The 15,953-nt window shown below is 44.9% G+C and overlaps 1 protein-coding gene and 1 pseudogene across 1 annotated transcript in view; one reads left to right on the forward strand and one right to left on the reverse strand.

The window, feature by feature from the left end:
* Positions 1-15,953, reverse strand: part of GRIN2B (glutamate ionotropic receptor NMDA type subunit 2B) — a 303,690-nt gene that overhangs the window by 48,522 nt on the left and 239,215 nt on the right. The window lies entirely within an intron of this gene.
* LOC132498985 (small ribosomal subunit protein uS8-like) lies at positions 9,045-10,910 on the forward strand (annotated as a pseudogene).

Here is a 15,953-nt window from a genome sequence, read left to right on the forward strand (position 1 = left end):
GGGAAGCCACGAGGAGGACTGGGTGGATCTGAATTGGAATAAAAAAGGGTGAGTCAGGACGAAAGAACAGAGCACAGGTTGGCTGGGGAAGGGACTGTGGGCGAGGGGGTGATGGACGTCACAGGTCAGCGTGGATATGCACCTGCTGGGCTGGGTGGGCGCCCCAGGGGGGGATCAGATGGGTCTCTCTGTGAGCTGCCACACATGGCCCCGTGGGCTGTGTGCCTCCACTTCACGGACTCCAGTGTGAAAGGCGGGTGCCCCTGGCATCATGCACATGGTGGCCCTGCTGCTAGTCATCGGGAGAAATGTGTGGGTTCCATTCCTTTCTAAAAGAGCCATTCGTTCTGTGTTTATAATAGAATCTGCACGCCTTGTTGGGAGGTTCTTGTTCTCACTCTGTCACTGAGTTTATTGAAGAAAGAGGGAACGCCTTTTAACTTTCTACAACCAAACATCTTCAGTTATCACCAGGAATTAGAGATGGCAAGTTCCTGCATGTTCTTTCCTCTATGCAGCAAAACAAATTAGTAGCACAGGTGAGGCACCAGGACTACGAGACGACTTAATTGATGAGCTACGAAAACCAACAAGGAGCAACAAATGGGCAGTCTGTCGTACGTTTTCAAGCAAGTGGCTTAGATTTCCGTATTAATACAAAACCAAAATTCACTCCTTTGCTACTGCTTTTGTCTACACCTAAGTTTCTACCTAGTGCCTCCCTTGGTGTGGCTTATACCTCCCTCTAAGCTGTCTGGTAGGCATTGCCTACTTTCATGCCCAAATTAGGCCTGTACAGCCACCGCCTTTGTTCTCGCACATCACTGGAACACGGGCAGTGGCTCGGTGGCCTGGGCTCTTTTGTTTGGCATTAACCCTGAAGCTAGTTTTCTTCCAAGTGTGTAGCCATATGTCACTTCTGTGTTCAGAATTATGCACTGAAGCAAACATTTGCTTCCCTTTACATGTATGGTCTCTTCTGTACTGTTGGTCCTGATTTTGGTACAAGTCTATTTTTCTTCATATTACTAAGACTACTCATTTCTAAAACAAAAATGTCCAAATAGCTTCCCAGCCATGTGGAGATCTTAATGTCTTCTGTCTGTGATTTGGGGGAGGTGGGGCTTGGGGAAGGGAAGACCCAGCCGTGGGAGCCCATGACATTGGGTCATGTCCATCTCCAAGCGGCCCTAGTCACCCCAGTGGCCAAACTGATATTTTCTGCATGTTCCATTATGTGAAAAGGATTGGGAAGCCCTAAGGTACCTATTTTTATTTTTTTCACTGCTATCATGTTCCCCCAGTAGTCTCTCTGAGATTTTTCCTTTTATCCAAATGTAAGCTCTTCCGTCTTTACTGATACTAGCTTAGCCCAGTCGTCCAGCAGCCCATCTTGGGATTACTGCAGGCAACTTCAAACTTCACATAAGGTTTCCCCTAGAGTCCACTGTGGACACTGCTGCCAGATGGCTCTTCTTAAAACATCATTTCATCATATAATTTCTATTCAAAAATTTCAACAACTTCCCACCACCCTCAGGACTGTGTCCAAACTTCTCACCTAGATGGTCAAGACTTGTGCATTGAGCCTAATCTACCTTGATACAGTTAACTTCACTATTTTGAAACATGCATCCTTTATTAAAGTCGGAAAAGGAAGTTGTCGGTTTTGGAAGTTAACATAGGTTAATCAGGGACAGGTTTCAACAAGCTGGCTGTATTTTCTTTTCTGATAGTCTCACTCTAACTGTGAAACAAAAATGCTGCAGACATAGCATGTTGGCAAAGTTTTTTCATGAAACTTGTGAACAAGAGGGAATATAATATAGATCCTTGTATACTTGATGGATTTGAAAGGAGTCTAAAATCCATATCCAAAAAAAAAAAAAAGATTGTTTAACGAATTAATGCCAACACAGAAAAAGGTCTCTAGTGACATGTCGGGGACTCTGTTTTTAGAAGTGGCCTGTGTAGTGTTTCAGAAAACAAAACAGAAGTCATGCTCACCAAACAGCAGATAACACAAACTAGAAAGGATCGAAGATATACTGCAATGCAGAATCAAGGTTGGAAGCCATATGAATTCACTGGAATAATGGACTGAACGAAATGGAATAAAATTCAACAGTATTTATACTTAATGTCTAGCATTTAGATTTTTTAAAAGCAACTGCACAATATGGAAAAGGAGATATTTCAAGGAACAGCAGTCTACACAAGCTATTGCAATGACAAATGGTATATTTACAAACTTACGGCATCCAGCTCACTGAGGGAGGGGAGGGTATGGATGATCCCACCCTGCTCTGTGTTCATCATACCACAGCTGGAAAGCTTGGCTCTGATCCTATAATCCTATGATCAACTGAGTTTTATTTACTATCTCATCCTCATTTCCCCAGCAATACTCTGTTCATGAGGTCTCCTCCAGCACTCTTTCTTAACTTCCTGTCAAGATAGCTGGGTCACATCCTTGCTTCACTTCGACGTAATGCAACCAACATCAACTGCACATCAGTTCTGTGCCAGGCGCTGGGCTGTGTGCTAGAGAAAACAATACCAGGCAACATTTACTAAGGGCTTAGTATGTGCTAAGCACCAAACACATCCAGGAATCTCATGCATCGTTGGAGTGAGCTTGTGAGATGCAGGCTGTTATTTAATGTCTCATTGTGCAGGTGTGAACAGAGGGGTCTGATGACTTGCTTATGGTCTCAAGGTTAAGTGAGCACAGTGTCTCGGATCTGAAGCTGACCAGTCTGGCTCCAGAGCTTGGGCTCCCACCCACCATCCTGCATTGCTTCTCAGATAATAATGAAGGAGTAAGACACGGTCCCTGTCCTCCAAGGACAGTCCCCTGGGGAAAGACACTGTCTATTGACAGTAATATCAAGTCAGGCTTTGGTAATTACCCTAATAAAAGGTCTAAACAATGACTCAGAGTCAGAGTAGAAGTGACTATTTCTGAAAGGGTCAGGGAAAAGCTTGACTGGGACCCTTTTTTAAGCTGGGCCTTGAAATGGAAGTGATAGCTCAGTAGGTGAAGAGTGGTTTATCTGCTGAGGCAAGAGAAAAGTTGCAGAGTCCTGCAGCTGCTCCATGGAAAGACCAAGGATGGTCCTTCACGTGTGGAGAGAACTGGTCTAGCTTAGTTCTCTTCCTTAGAGACCTGCCCGCCCCCGCCTCCAGCCAGAAGATCTCTGTTACTCTTGACAGCCAGCTAGATCGTATAAATCTGTTCCCAACTCCTTGTTCGATGGCTTCAGGTTGGTAGTTTGAAACTGGTCGTGGGCACCATGAAATCAGGGCTGCCTCTGCCCACCCCTGCCTCCAGCAGTTAAACATTTACCAGGTCACCACTGCCCAGAATAACCAAACCATTCATTATTTCATGCGCTTTACTACCTTATTTAGTGACTTTTTAGATGTCTTGTTTCCTAAACGAAATTCTTTTTTTTTGATTCATTTTTTATCCTTTTAATATATGTGGGATAGTAAGGTTTTTTTTTTTTTTTTTTTTTTTGCCTCACCCCAAGGCATGTGGGATCTTAGTTCCCTGACCAGGGATCGAACCCACACCTCCTGAATTGGGACCACAGAATCTTAACCCCTGGACCGCCAGGGAAGTCCTTCCTAAACTAAATTCTGAATGTGTCTCTAAGTATTTCTGTGACTGCAGACAAATATCTATAATTCTCTGAGCCTCAGTTTCCACATCTGTAAAATAGGGAGTGATTGCTAGGTGTCTTCTACATAATTTCATGATCTTTAGGACACAGGCTCCCTACTACATTTCCATCTGATGAGAGCCCAGTAAAAAGATGTTCTTAGTGGTTATTTCCTAAAGGGAGGGAAGTATCTGATCTGATTTTACAAAGGATTAGCTTGTCTTAAAGTCTTGATTCTTTTTTTCTTTGTTTCTTCAAGGATGATTACAGTGAGAAAGAAAGTTAACAAATTCCTTCAGGACTGAAAGGAGAAACAGGTTTGAAAAAAACTCAACACAACTCTGCTATGAATATCAGATTGGCAATGCCACTACACGGTGCTTATGTTAAAAAATGTGTTTAGTTACCACAAATTAATTACTTCAACTTCTTGTGAAGCAAGACAGTTAGAAATAAGTAAACAACTAAAATTAAATAAAATAGGGGCTATTTATGTGGAAGAACAAGGTATATTTCAAGCAATTCTTCTTTTAAGGGGGAAAAAGTATGGTGAAAGTATTAAAAATGGGAAAGTTTGTAAAAGTAAATAGAGAAAGAGAAGCCTGAGATTCTGAAAGGAAAAATCTTGAATTCTTTTCTAGGGAGTCTGAACTGGCGTTAGTATATCATATTGGATATGCAGATAGGAGGAAATGAGGTTAACAGGAAATATTTCAGAAAAAATTCAGTGAGAAAAAGTGAATGAAAAATTTATAGTCGAGCGTAAAACACGTTCAGGAGAAAGAAAAAAACCTTAAGAAAAAATGAAGAAAATGTCTGTAAAGCACTCTGAATTCCTCAGAGGAAAGCACTAAACAAACATCTCCAGAAGCACATTTAACAACAACATCTGTCTGTAAAAATGCAGTTCCCTGCCACACTAAGATTTCAGAAGATCTCTTGAGACCTGAAATCATCTTTCTCAAGAAAAAAAAAATCTCTGATTAGTTTTCTCAGGAAAACATGGAGTCATTTTGAGGGTTTCTGGTTGCTTCTCTCTGTACAAGGTGAACACCTGTTCAGCTGGGGATTTCTCCTCAGAAGGAAGTCTACCTCACAAACCTGCAGCGTGTTACTCCATAAGCTTTCCCTTAGGAAAATTCTAGAACCAATCTGTGGTGATGGGAGATGTCAAAGTCTTCCTTGTGTTAACAGATTTCCTCCACCGCCGGCAGTGAAGCTGGCACCCAACAGCACGCTGGGGCACACAGGGGTGGCACTCCTTCTGGAAGCCCCCGAATCTGTCCCCTTGGTGAGCATGTCCTTGGGGAGAAGGAGAGGAGTCCAGGCAGGGCATGGCTTCTGTGAAGGCCACCGTAGTCCTTGCCCAGAGAGCAGAGGGCATCGCTCTCCCCGGGCAGCCTCTCTCATCTGCAGGCAAAGTCATCTCTCAAGATGCTGGCATGAAAGCCCTTAATAGAGCCTCTTTAGGCATCAAAGGTTATTTTCCCCAAGTCAAAGCATTGTTGTTTCTTGCTGGAGATGACATCCGGATCTAATACTAAACGCTTGCTGCTTATTTGACGCCTTCGTCTGACTGTTAGAATGCAAAATTGAAAACTACATGTAATTTCCCTGAGCAAGCTGAAGGGGCCAGCAGTCTCTGCCAGGCAGCCCGGATCTGCACCCCATCCCGTCCCAAAGAGGTGTCAAGCAGGCAGCTGTCATGTGTGGGGCATGCCCTGGGGCAGGCCTGAGACTCCTAATAGAACAGAAATCTGAGGAGAGCAGGGCACTCCTATTTCTCCTCCCCCAAAGCTACACATCTTAGCTCTGAGGATTTTCAAAGGTTAAGTGTCTGATAAACTTCATTTTGTTCAGTCTTTATTTTTCTGCATCCATCCCTCCCCTCCATTCCTCATAAGCAAGTAAATATTCTGGTGTATGACCATCCATTCTCTAGATTCATACAAAATACATCTGTGAGTATGTATGTATGGATGGATGTGTTTTTCCAAAGCCAGATGTGTATGTGTGAGTATGTATGTATGTATGTATGACACCAGGTCATAGTATGCATGTCTCTGCAAACGTGCTTTTCCCACTTAGTGGGCTTCCTTCCAACTCAATAGATGGCAGACTTGAGTCCTTTTAATAGCTGCATAGTACTTCCTAATGATGAATGTATCCTCATTTATTCAGTCATATCCCTATTGATAAACATTTAGGATGTTCCCCCCCAATTTAACAAAAACACATACTATTGAATACATATCTTGGTATTTCCAAAGCATCAATTACCAATAATAAAAAGTAGAATGAAAGGATATTTGTGTTTTCAAATGTGCTTGATGTTGCCAGACTACTTTACCAAAGGTTTAGAGTGACTGAAAGTCCCATCAGCAAAGCACAAGAATGCGCCTTGCTCACATTCTCACCAGCACTAGGTTGTTACCCCTATTAAGCGTTCACCAATCTGAAGAATAAAAAATGGTATCTAATTGCTCTAATTTTCATCTCCTTGACTCGCGGTAAACCAGAGCACCCTTGCACGTCTGTTAGCCATTTTGATTTCTTTTACCCTCCAGTCACACCCTTCACCCATTTTCTGTTGAGTTGTCGGTCTTTCCTATCTACTTGTAGGGAGTTCCTGGTATAGTATGATAGTAACCCTTTATCTGTCAGATGTGCTTGAAACATTTTTCTACTCTAAGATTTGTCTTCTGACTGCTTTTGGTATTTTTTTATGCACAAGATTTTACTTTTATGTCTTTCTGTCAAAGTAAAATATGTCTCTTTTTATACAGAACGCTGGATTTCCCACCCTTACTTTAAAAAAAAGATCTATCCCACTCTCATAGCATTCCTTGTTTTAATGTTTGGCAGTGTTAGTTACAATACTCATTTAAATGTAGAGCTAGGAATAAACACTAGAAAAACTAAGGTTAGGCAATGAAATGTGTGTGTTATAAACCTTGACAATGGAAAATAAAAGAGCATGTACTAAGAGTCAGGGAATGGGAAGAAGTATAAAAGTACTAAGTTTGTTTTAGGTGTGTCTCTAGAGTATAGCATGTGGTTGGCTTTTGCTTTGTAAACCAACCTGAAAGTCTTTTTGTCTTAATACCTAAATTTTGCTCATTTACATTAATTGATGTGATGTACTTGGCTTTGTCTCTGTAATACTTTGGTCTTTACTATTATTTATTTATTTATTATTATTATTTTTTAATTTTTTTTTTTTTGTGGTATGCAGGCCTCTCACTGTCGTGGCCTCTCCCGTTGCGGAGCACAGGCTCCGGACACGCAGGCTCAACGGCCATGGCTCACGGGTCCATCTGCTCTGCAGCATGTGGGATCTTCCCGGACTGGGGCACGAACCCGTGTCCCCCGCATCGGCAGGCAGACTCTCAACCACTGCGCCACCAGGGAAGCCCTATTTATTTATTTTTAAGGATAGTTGATTTACAATATTGTGTCCATTTTCAAGTGTACAGCTAAGTAACTAAGTTGGTTTTTCCTAGATTATATTCCATTATAGGTTATTGCAAGACGTTGAATCTAATTCTCTGTGCTATACAGTAAATCCTTGTTGCTTATCTATTTTATGTAGAGTAGTCTGTATCTGTTAATCCCATACCCCTTATCTGTCCCTTCCTCCCTCCCTCTCCCCTTTGGTAACCCTACGTTTGTTTTCTATGTCTTCTCGCAGTGTTCTTTGTTCTCACTTTTTGCACGGAGCTTTGTCTATACTATGTGTGGTCGACGTGCAGCTTCGTTTTCTGGGCTGCACAGTCTTCTCTCCATCAGCCCCTCCCACGTTTCTCAAGTACTCTGCATCCTTCGTAGCCCTCCTCAGGCCTCAGCAACACCATGATGCTGTGCTTGTCCACCCCCAGCCAGAGAAGAAGCTCTGTTTGATCTTCCGTAATCATTTTGTGGGTCAACTGCTCCCTTGGGCTATTACATTAAAACCTCTGTCTCTGTCGCTGAATGTGTCTTTAAGCACTTGAGGGCAGAGACTGTATTATTTACCTCTTTCTGTCCCTGTACTGGCTTGAAACAAGTGTGTTCTCGGTAAATTATTGACTGATGGGTCACTGGGGGACAAATACTTCATACCCTCAGAAAGCCTCCAGTGCTAGATATCGGTCCAGGGCTCTTCCACAGAAAGGCTGTAGTAGGTAAGGGTTGCCTCACATACTGCCTCTCTCAATTCTGCCCCTAGATTATAGAGTGCCCTGGGCAGACTCAATTCCACGTGGATGGCTGTACGTACAACGGCACATCTGCTGCGCTCCGTCCCCTAATCACGTGCACACTCAGTGATGTCTAGATTTGGAAAGCTAGTGCTTTGAAAAATATGTTAGAAAATAATTTCCATATTCAAATTTGATCCGTTCTGCCTTGACCCTTTACTGCCTTGACATGTACTAAGCTGGGGACCGGTGGCCCTGGGCACACACGCCGAAGGGAGACCCTTCCAGCCACTCTTGCCTGGCACCTGTGTGGGTCTCCCAGCAGCACTGAGATGTCAGTTGTCATCTCAGGCCTCATCTGCTATCCCTGGCTGACCCCTGCCCCTCCGAGAGAGCCCAGGGCTCCCTGGGGGTTGTGCAGACCCACTGCTGCCACTGCCCATCGCCCCCTGTGTGGTCCCTGTTCTCCACGGGTCCTCCCTCCATCTCTTCCACTCTGGAGAGTGAAGGAATGGAGAAGTGGAGAGCGGGGGTAGAATCTGGGGCCGGGAATGGAAGGTGCTGATTCCCTCGGCACCAGAGAACAGCTGTGATCATCTCAGATAACACCACGAGCAGAGATGCGATAACATTAGAGTAACTGTGTGTATTCTGGGTCAGGCCCTGTGCCAGGCACTTCACACACAGTGATGGCATTCATTGTCACTAGCTCCCAAATAGGCGGGTACTGCGATGCCCACAGTAGAGGCAGAGAAACTGAGGCTCGATGAGGGTCCAGGACGTCATCCCTGATCTGTCTGGCTCTGGAAGCCCGTGTTTCTTGCACTGTGCCATGTGGCCAAGAGCATATTTCTGGCCTCTTGACTCCTTCCCTGCCATGATCCGGGAGAAGAGGGTCTGCTTCAGCTCCACAGCCCCCCTCCAGTCACCTACGCCTCCCAGAAGCTGGGACTCATGGTTGTGTCTGAAGACTTTACAGCAAGTGTCAACTGGAGTCCGTGGCGGGTGGGGGGCACAGGCAGGATGGTAGCAGTAGGAGGCAGGGCACAGACAAGCTGTGTGACCTTTGGTGAGTTCTTTCACCTCTGGGCCTGGCATGCAGTAGTGTTACGCAAGCAGCATCTGCTATTTTTTCTCCTCCTTCCTCCCCTCCTGCTGTTACTGTTACTCCTACTACCAACAACAGCAACTCCTAGGCATGCCTACCTTCCTCCCAGAACCAACTCCAACTTCTCAAACTCTTAACTCGATCTGCTTCAAAATGTCAGACGAAACTCCATGCCATTCTTCCGGTTACATGCAATATTTTCATTCAGGCACAAATAAAAACAGAGATCACGAGAGTAAAACTGCTACAACCCTTCAAGATTTACCAAAGGCCTTGAACCCAACGAATGCCACCGAGCCAGGTGATCCTCTCCCATAAACCCCTCCCTGGGGCAAGGTGGATAGTTTAGAAAGCGTAGTAATTCTTTTAGGTCAGAGCATATTATAAACAGTTTGCTCAATGGGCTCAACTAAGCTGAAAGATTCAACATGTTTTCCTGAAGCATCTGATGCCTTCCTGGCCCGAGGGTTTGAAACCTCCCAAGCCAACTCCTCATCCTTGGACAGCAACCCTCGGAGTCCATTCTGGGATGCAGAGGGGCTCAGTTACTGAGAGCGGAGCCCCATCCACCTTGTCCTCTGATCCACTTTTTTCCAAAAAAGGCCCTCTTCTTGAACATCAAGACTGAGTCCTGGACCATCTCCTCTGGGACATGTGGGACCAGGCAGAGACCTCTGGAACTAAACAGCACCAAGTCATGTCCCACCTCCTCTGAGTCAACTTCCTCCTGTATCATGGGGCTCTAGACATGTGTGCAACATGCCCAGGGCTTAGGTTGCTCCAGAACCCAGCTCAGCAGGGCTGGGATGTTGACTGACTGACTTGACTGGTGGATGCGGGTGGTGTTACAACCTGCTTCGGGGGACTGGGCTACAGGCTTCAGTCACGGACATCGCTCCTCATCAAGTTCCCTTGTCATTGCTACCTTTATCCTCTGATTGCAAACTGGAAGGATAGGGCACGAGTGCACAATGCCTGAAGGTTCTGAGTGTGACTTCCTGGATTTGAGCCCTGGCTTGGCAAGGTCTTCACGGGTGTTTACATATGTATGCATGCATGCACGTATGTACATGTGCATTCATACATTCACTCACTCCACGACTTCATTCTCATTTGTCATCTTAGTTAAATGCAGGGCTTTGAGTCAGAAAGGCCTAAACTGAGTCCTGGCTTTGGTTGTGTGTGACTCTGCAGGGGCTACCTAAGCTTTTAAGTTCTGGGTTGTGGATAACTGCTATTTTGTCTACCAACCAGCCATCCTCTGCCTGACCTCCTCACTCACTCTCTCTCCCACCCTTTTTGCTTAGCTCAGTCTCTCCTTTTATGAACTGCCCCTTCCTCGATTCCAACCACATGGTCCTCTGAGAATGGCCATGTTATTAAATCTCCCAGTCCATCCTCTGACCCAGCTACAGCTGAGGGGCGGCCACCTGACTGGTTGGGTCAAATCCTTGGGATTTTTGGCCTTAGGAACAAAGAGTGTTAAGTCAGTCTTTCCCCAGTAGCACAAGCTATCATATGTGAAAATCAGAAGCTCTTTCCACCATCTTTCCGTGCCGCCATAGTGGTGCCCATGATGTCCTGGCTGATGCTCTCAAGAGGATCAACAATGCCAAAAGGAGAGGCAAATGACAGGTTCTTATTAGGCCATGCTCCAAAGTCATTGTCAGGTGTCTAACTGTGACGATGAAGCATGGTTACATTGGCGAATTTGAAATCATCAATGATCACAGGGCGGGGGAAATCGTTGTGAACGTCACAGGCAGGCCAAAGAAGTGTGGAGTGTCCAACTCTAGATTTGATGTGCAACTCAAAGATCTAGAAAAATGGCAGAATAAACTGCTCCCATCCCATCAGTTTGGTTTCATTGTACTGATAACCTCATCTGGCATCATGGACCATGAAGAAGCAAGATGAAAACACACAGGAAGGAAAATCCTTGGATTCTTTTTCTAGGGATGTAATACATACATGCAAATAAAATGCCTCAGAGGAAAAAAAAAAAAAAACCTGGAAGCTGTGGGCCACCATGTTTCACACCCTAGGGGAAAACTGGCCAATGGAGAGAGAAGAATGAAGCCAGTGGCCAGAGGAAAGCATATACCAGTGAGAGAGTGAGCAAGATGCCTGAGAGCATCAGTGTTCTGGAGGCTCAGCCACATTCCCATCGTGGGTTCTGGTGAGACAATCCAGTATCCTTGTAGTAAATCTGCCTTTTGCTTAAGTTCATTCAAGTTGGATATTTATTCTTTATCATCAAAACAGTCCTCGTAATGCACTGTTTATCTCATCTATAAATGGCAATAGATAATAACTATAACTATCTTCATGAGGTTTTGATGAAAATTAAATGAAATAATGTACCTAAAATGCTTTTGCAAAATGCCCGGAACTTGGTGAGCACTGAGTAAATGATGCTGGTCGTGGTTGGCGTTTATCACCAACTTACTGTGAACATCTCAGAGGCCAGGAGGTAGGTTGTGTCACCAGTAACAGGCAGATCCCACTGCCATTCCTAAATAAGCACCTCCTGCATGGGATCAAGGAGAAGCAGGAGGCCTCCCCTCAAGTTCTCAGGTTCTGGGGTGTAGGCAGGGCCAATCAGCAGAGTTCCTGTTGTCAAGTCCCACAGTGACTTGTGGCTGCATCCCCTTCCAGCCCCCAGGCCTTGGGGAGGTGGGGAGGGGTTACTTGGACAATCACAGGGTCTGCACTTGCAGCCAGTCTCACTTGGCAGGTCCAAAGTATACCAAAGTACCTTCTGCCCACTGGCCCGCATGCTAAACTCTGCTGCCAGGTCCCGTTATTTCCATTCCCTCCATCTCCTTTTCTACTCTCCATGGTCCCCTTCCACAGATCCTTTTCCAGGATTAAGAGCTTATAACCAGAACGTTCTTATAAGATCCCTATATAGAGGTTTCAAAAGTCAAGCAAGTGGTAGGGACAACATCTGAATCCAGACATTCTAATACCAGAGTCTTCACTTTTTGCCACTCCTCTATGTTGCCTCAACTATTGGATTAGACACATAAGAACCGTATCAGGCACGTAGTAATAATGTTCAGTAAATGGTACTGATCCAGAATAGCCCACCCGCCCTGTTCTCCTTAGGGAGCCCATGTGCCTCGGGCCCGCCATAGCCTCAGATGTCCTAGAGGCCCAGAGCAGCAGCAGGACAAAAGACACTAAGTGGAAGCAGTGCCACCGCCCCGAAAGCACCAACTCGTTGTGCGAGACCTCTGGAAGCCAGAGGTGATTATACTGTTCTTCAAATAATGCTTTACCGAACCGCCCCCAGCTTGCTCTGCCCTTGGCCTCCTGATGAGTTTCATTACATCGTCCATCATGATCTTTCACTTAATTTTTTAAAATTTATTTCTTATTTATTTATTTTTGGCTGTGTTGGGTCTTCGTTGCTGTGCACGGGCTTTCTCTTGTTGCAGAGAGCGGGGGCTACTCCTCGTTGTGGTGCATGGGCTTCTCATTGCGGTGGCTTCTCCTGCTGCAGAGCATGGGCTCTGGGCACGTGGGCTTCAGTAGTTGTGTTGTGTGGGCTCAGAAGTTGTGGCTCGGGGGCTCTAGAGGGCAGGCTCAGTAGTTGTGGCACACAGGCTTACTTGTTCCGCGGCATGGGGGATCTTCCCGGACCAGGGCTCGAACCCGTGTCCCCTGCATTGGCAGGTGGATTCTTAACCACTGCGCCACCAGGGAAGTCCCCTCTCTGAATTTTAAATGTATTTATTATTTAAAGACAAGGTTATTTGAAAATATGCAAGAATCTACGCATAAATCTTACATACATAAGGCTAGCACCTGTATCAAGTACATCTCAGGACACTAAGAAAAATGATGCAAATGTTGCACACTGAGTGAACCCACCAAACAAGCAAAATCGGGTTCTCGTGCAAATCTTCAGGAGCTAGAAAAAATGCCCAGGACTGAAGCAAGACCTTATCAGGTGAGGCTGTGGAGAGCTGTTTTCAGCACTGCGGGTGCTCATACATGAGAGCCAAAAGGAAAGTAATGGAAGGGATTCTGGAAAAGGAACATATTGCATAAGTGTAATGACAATGTTTCCCAGGCCACAAATCTGAATGTAAACGCTGATGATTACGAATGTGCTTTCAGGGACAATGAAGCAGCAGAGTTGAGAGCGTGATCATCCAGGAAATCCAAGGCATAAGGTTGTGAATATATATGAAAAGAAACAAGGCATAAACATTGATAAGGCACATAAAAATAACTGAGGCAATAAGGGAACACAAATAGAAGAGATCAAAGTCATTGAAGATGCATTAAAGTTTAAAAAGATTAGACCACAGATAAAAGAAAAAAATCATGAAGATGTGTGTCCAAGAAGGTCCCTTGTAGAATTCATAGAACAGTGTGCTCACACCTCACTAAGGCCATGCAAAAGAGGAATAAATTCCTAATAAGAACACTGTAAGACTGTCCAGGGTCTACCACCCCTCTTTAGCCAGAAAAGGTCCATTTTGTGGACAGGCATACACTTGTTAAGTATGTAGAAAATAGTTTTTTTCCAGAATATTCTGGACTATGCTATCCCAAACTAGGATATCTAAAGTCATTCCTTTTCTCACCGCAGTGCCTTCCCCTAGCCTTGCAGGGTGGAAATGGCAGGAAAGGATCTCAGTCTGGCCTCCATTCTCAGATATTCTATCACTTGCCTGGATTTCTGGATTACTCCTAGCTGGTCCCTGGCCCCCTCCAGTTTTTTTTTTTTTTTTTTTTTTTTTTTTTTTGCTGTACTCAGGCCTCTCATTGCTGTGGCCTCTCCCATTACGGAGTACAGGCTCTGGACGTGCAGGCCCAGCCACTCTGTGGCATGTGGGATCTTCCCGGACCAGGGCACGAACCCGTGTCCCCTGCATCGGCAGGCAGACTCTCAACCACTGTGCCACCAGGGAAGCCCTGGCCCCCTCCAGTCTTATCTTCCTCCAGTTCACCCTCTTCTTGGCCCCAGATTTCTTAAAGTACAGATCTGACCCCATCCCGACTCTTCTCAAAGCCTGTCAGTGCCTCCTCATTCACCTACAGAAAAGTACCCAACCTCCTTGGGAGAGGACACATTTGTTCCCCGTACTTTCCCTTTATCTTTCCCGTTCCTACCCACCCTCCCTCCCTCTCCCTCTCTCTCTCTCTCTCTCTCTCTCTCTGTCTTTCTTGTCTTCCCACTTTCTTTTTGGGTTATCTCTTCAGATTTCCTAGCCTTTCACTCTGATAATAGCACACTACTCTCTTTCTTACCTAATGCCTTCACTCATGTTGTAATTCTCTATTTTAAACGCCTGCTCTTCTGGATGAAACCCACTCAACCTTCAGGATTCAGCTCATATGGTATCAAGAAGCCTTTTCTCACCACACCCCCAGGCTGGGTTAAGGGGTTAGGTATCCCTCTTTGGTACTCCCCAAATACCCTGTGCAAACCTCCGTCACTGAACTTGCCATACGACACTATATTTAATTGCTTGTGTGTCTGGTCTGCTCCAGTAGACTATGAGTTCCTCAGTGGCAGAGACTAAATATTATTTCTTTTTCCCCAAATGCTCAGCATAGAGAATAGTACCACAGTGGGCACTCAGTATTACTAGGTTAGTTGAATAAATGAATGAATGGGATTTAAAAAGGAGAATCTGTTCTTGGCAGCTAATAATGGCTAATGGTGATTCTACTACTAATACTGACTAATATTTATTGAGCATTTTACTCTGTGTTAGGGACTATGCTAAGTAATGAACATGGATTAGCAAATTTAATTCTCACTATAGTCTTATAAGGTGCATATTATTTTTACACCCATTTACGGTAGTTTATTATATTAGTGGTACCCAATAAATCATATGTCTCAGTGGCCATGCCCTTGTGACTCGCTCTGACAAAAAGGACAGCAAAAAATGTGGCACATGTAGAGACTTGATGATTGACAGTGCAAAGGGCCTTGTCTTCTTGGCATGTTGGCTGACAACTCTGAAAAAACTTGGGCCAGGCTCCCTAAGGATGAGCAAGCCTGCAGAATAAGGTCCAGCTGATAGCCAGTAGCAACAGTTAGACACACAAGTGGGGCCATTATGGATTAACCCACCCTTGGTTGGGCCACCAGATGACTACATCAGGCGAGTGTTCCCATGTGAGACCAACCGAAGGACCACCCAGCTTATCCCAACTCAAACTATCCCAAAGAATAACGAGTAATAAAATGGTAGTTGTTTCAGGTCACTAGGTTTTGGGGTGCTTGTTACATAGCAGAGGTTAACTGAAGTAGGTCCACCTCAGGAAAAGGCTCTGTGTAGCTGGCAAAACCAATGAAGAAGATAGAAGCAAGAAGAAAGACATATGGAGATAGAATTAAAAGACAAAATAGCACAAAGTCCTTTAGCGCACTTTAATATAAATAAGTACAGTGCTGACATAAGCCCTTCTTAATTGTAGTACTGTTGAAATGGTGCTAAACATAGAGATGGAAATCCTAGATTTCAGGCCCAGCCCTACTCCTGACAAGTCCTGTGAATGTGACAAATCGCTTAACCTCTTGGACTCTATTTCTTTATCAGCAATGTGGGAAGTTACGTATATATGTTTACAGGTATACTCTTTTTTTTTTTTTTTTTTTTTTTTTTTTTGCGGTACACGGGCCTCTCACTGTTGTGGCCTCTCCCGTTGCGGAGCACAGGCTCCGGACGCGCAGGCTCAGCGGCCATGGCTCACGGGCCCAGCCGCTCCGCGGCATGTGGGATCTTCCCGGACTGGGGCACGAACCCGCGTCCCCTGCATCGGCAGGCGGACTCTCAACCACTGCGCCACCAGGGAAGCCCTACAGGTATATTCTACTTCTGCTAATCTCACAGGGCTGGTAGAAGAATCCAATATAACAAATTGTCCAAATGTAAGTATAATGTTGTTGAATTAGTTAATAACTTTGGTTCACAACAATGACTAGCAATTTACCCATGAACCAACATAAGGGGGTGGGACAGTGAG

The sequence above is a fragment of the Mesoplodon densirostris genome, chromosome 11 (genome assembly GCF_025265405.1).
Source record: "Mesoplodon densirostris isolate mMesDen1 chromosome 11, mMesDen1 primary haplotype, whole genome shotgun sequence".
Lineage (NCBI taxonomy): Eukaryota > Metazoa > Chordata > Mammalia > Artiodactyla > Ziphiidae > Mesoplodon > Mesoplodon densirostris.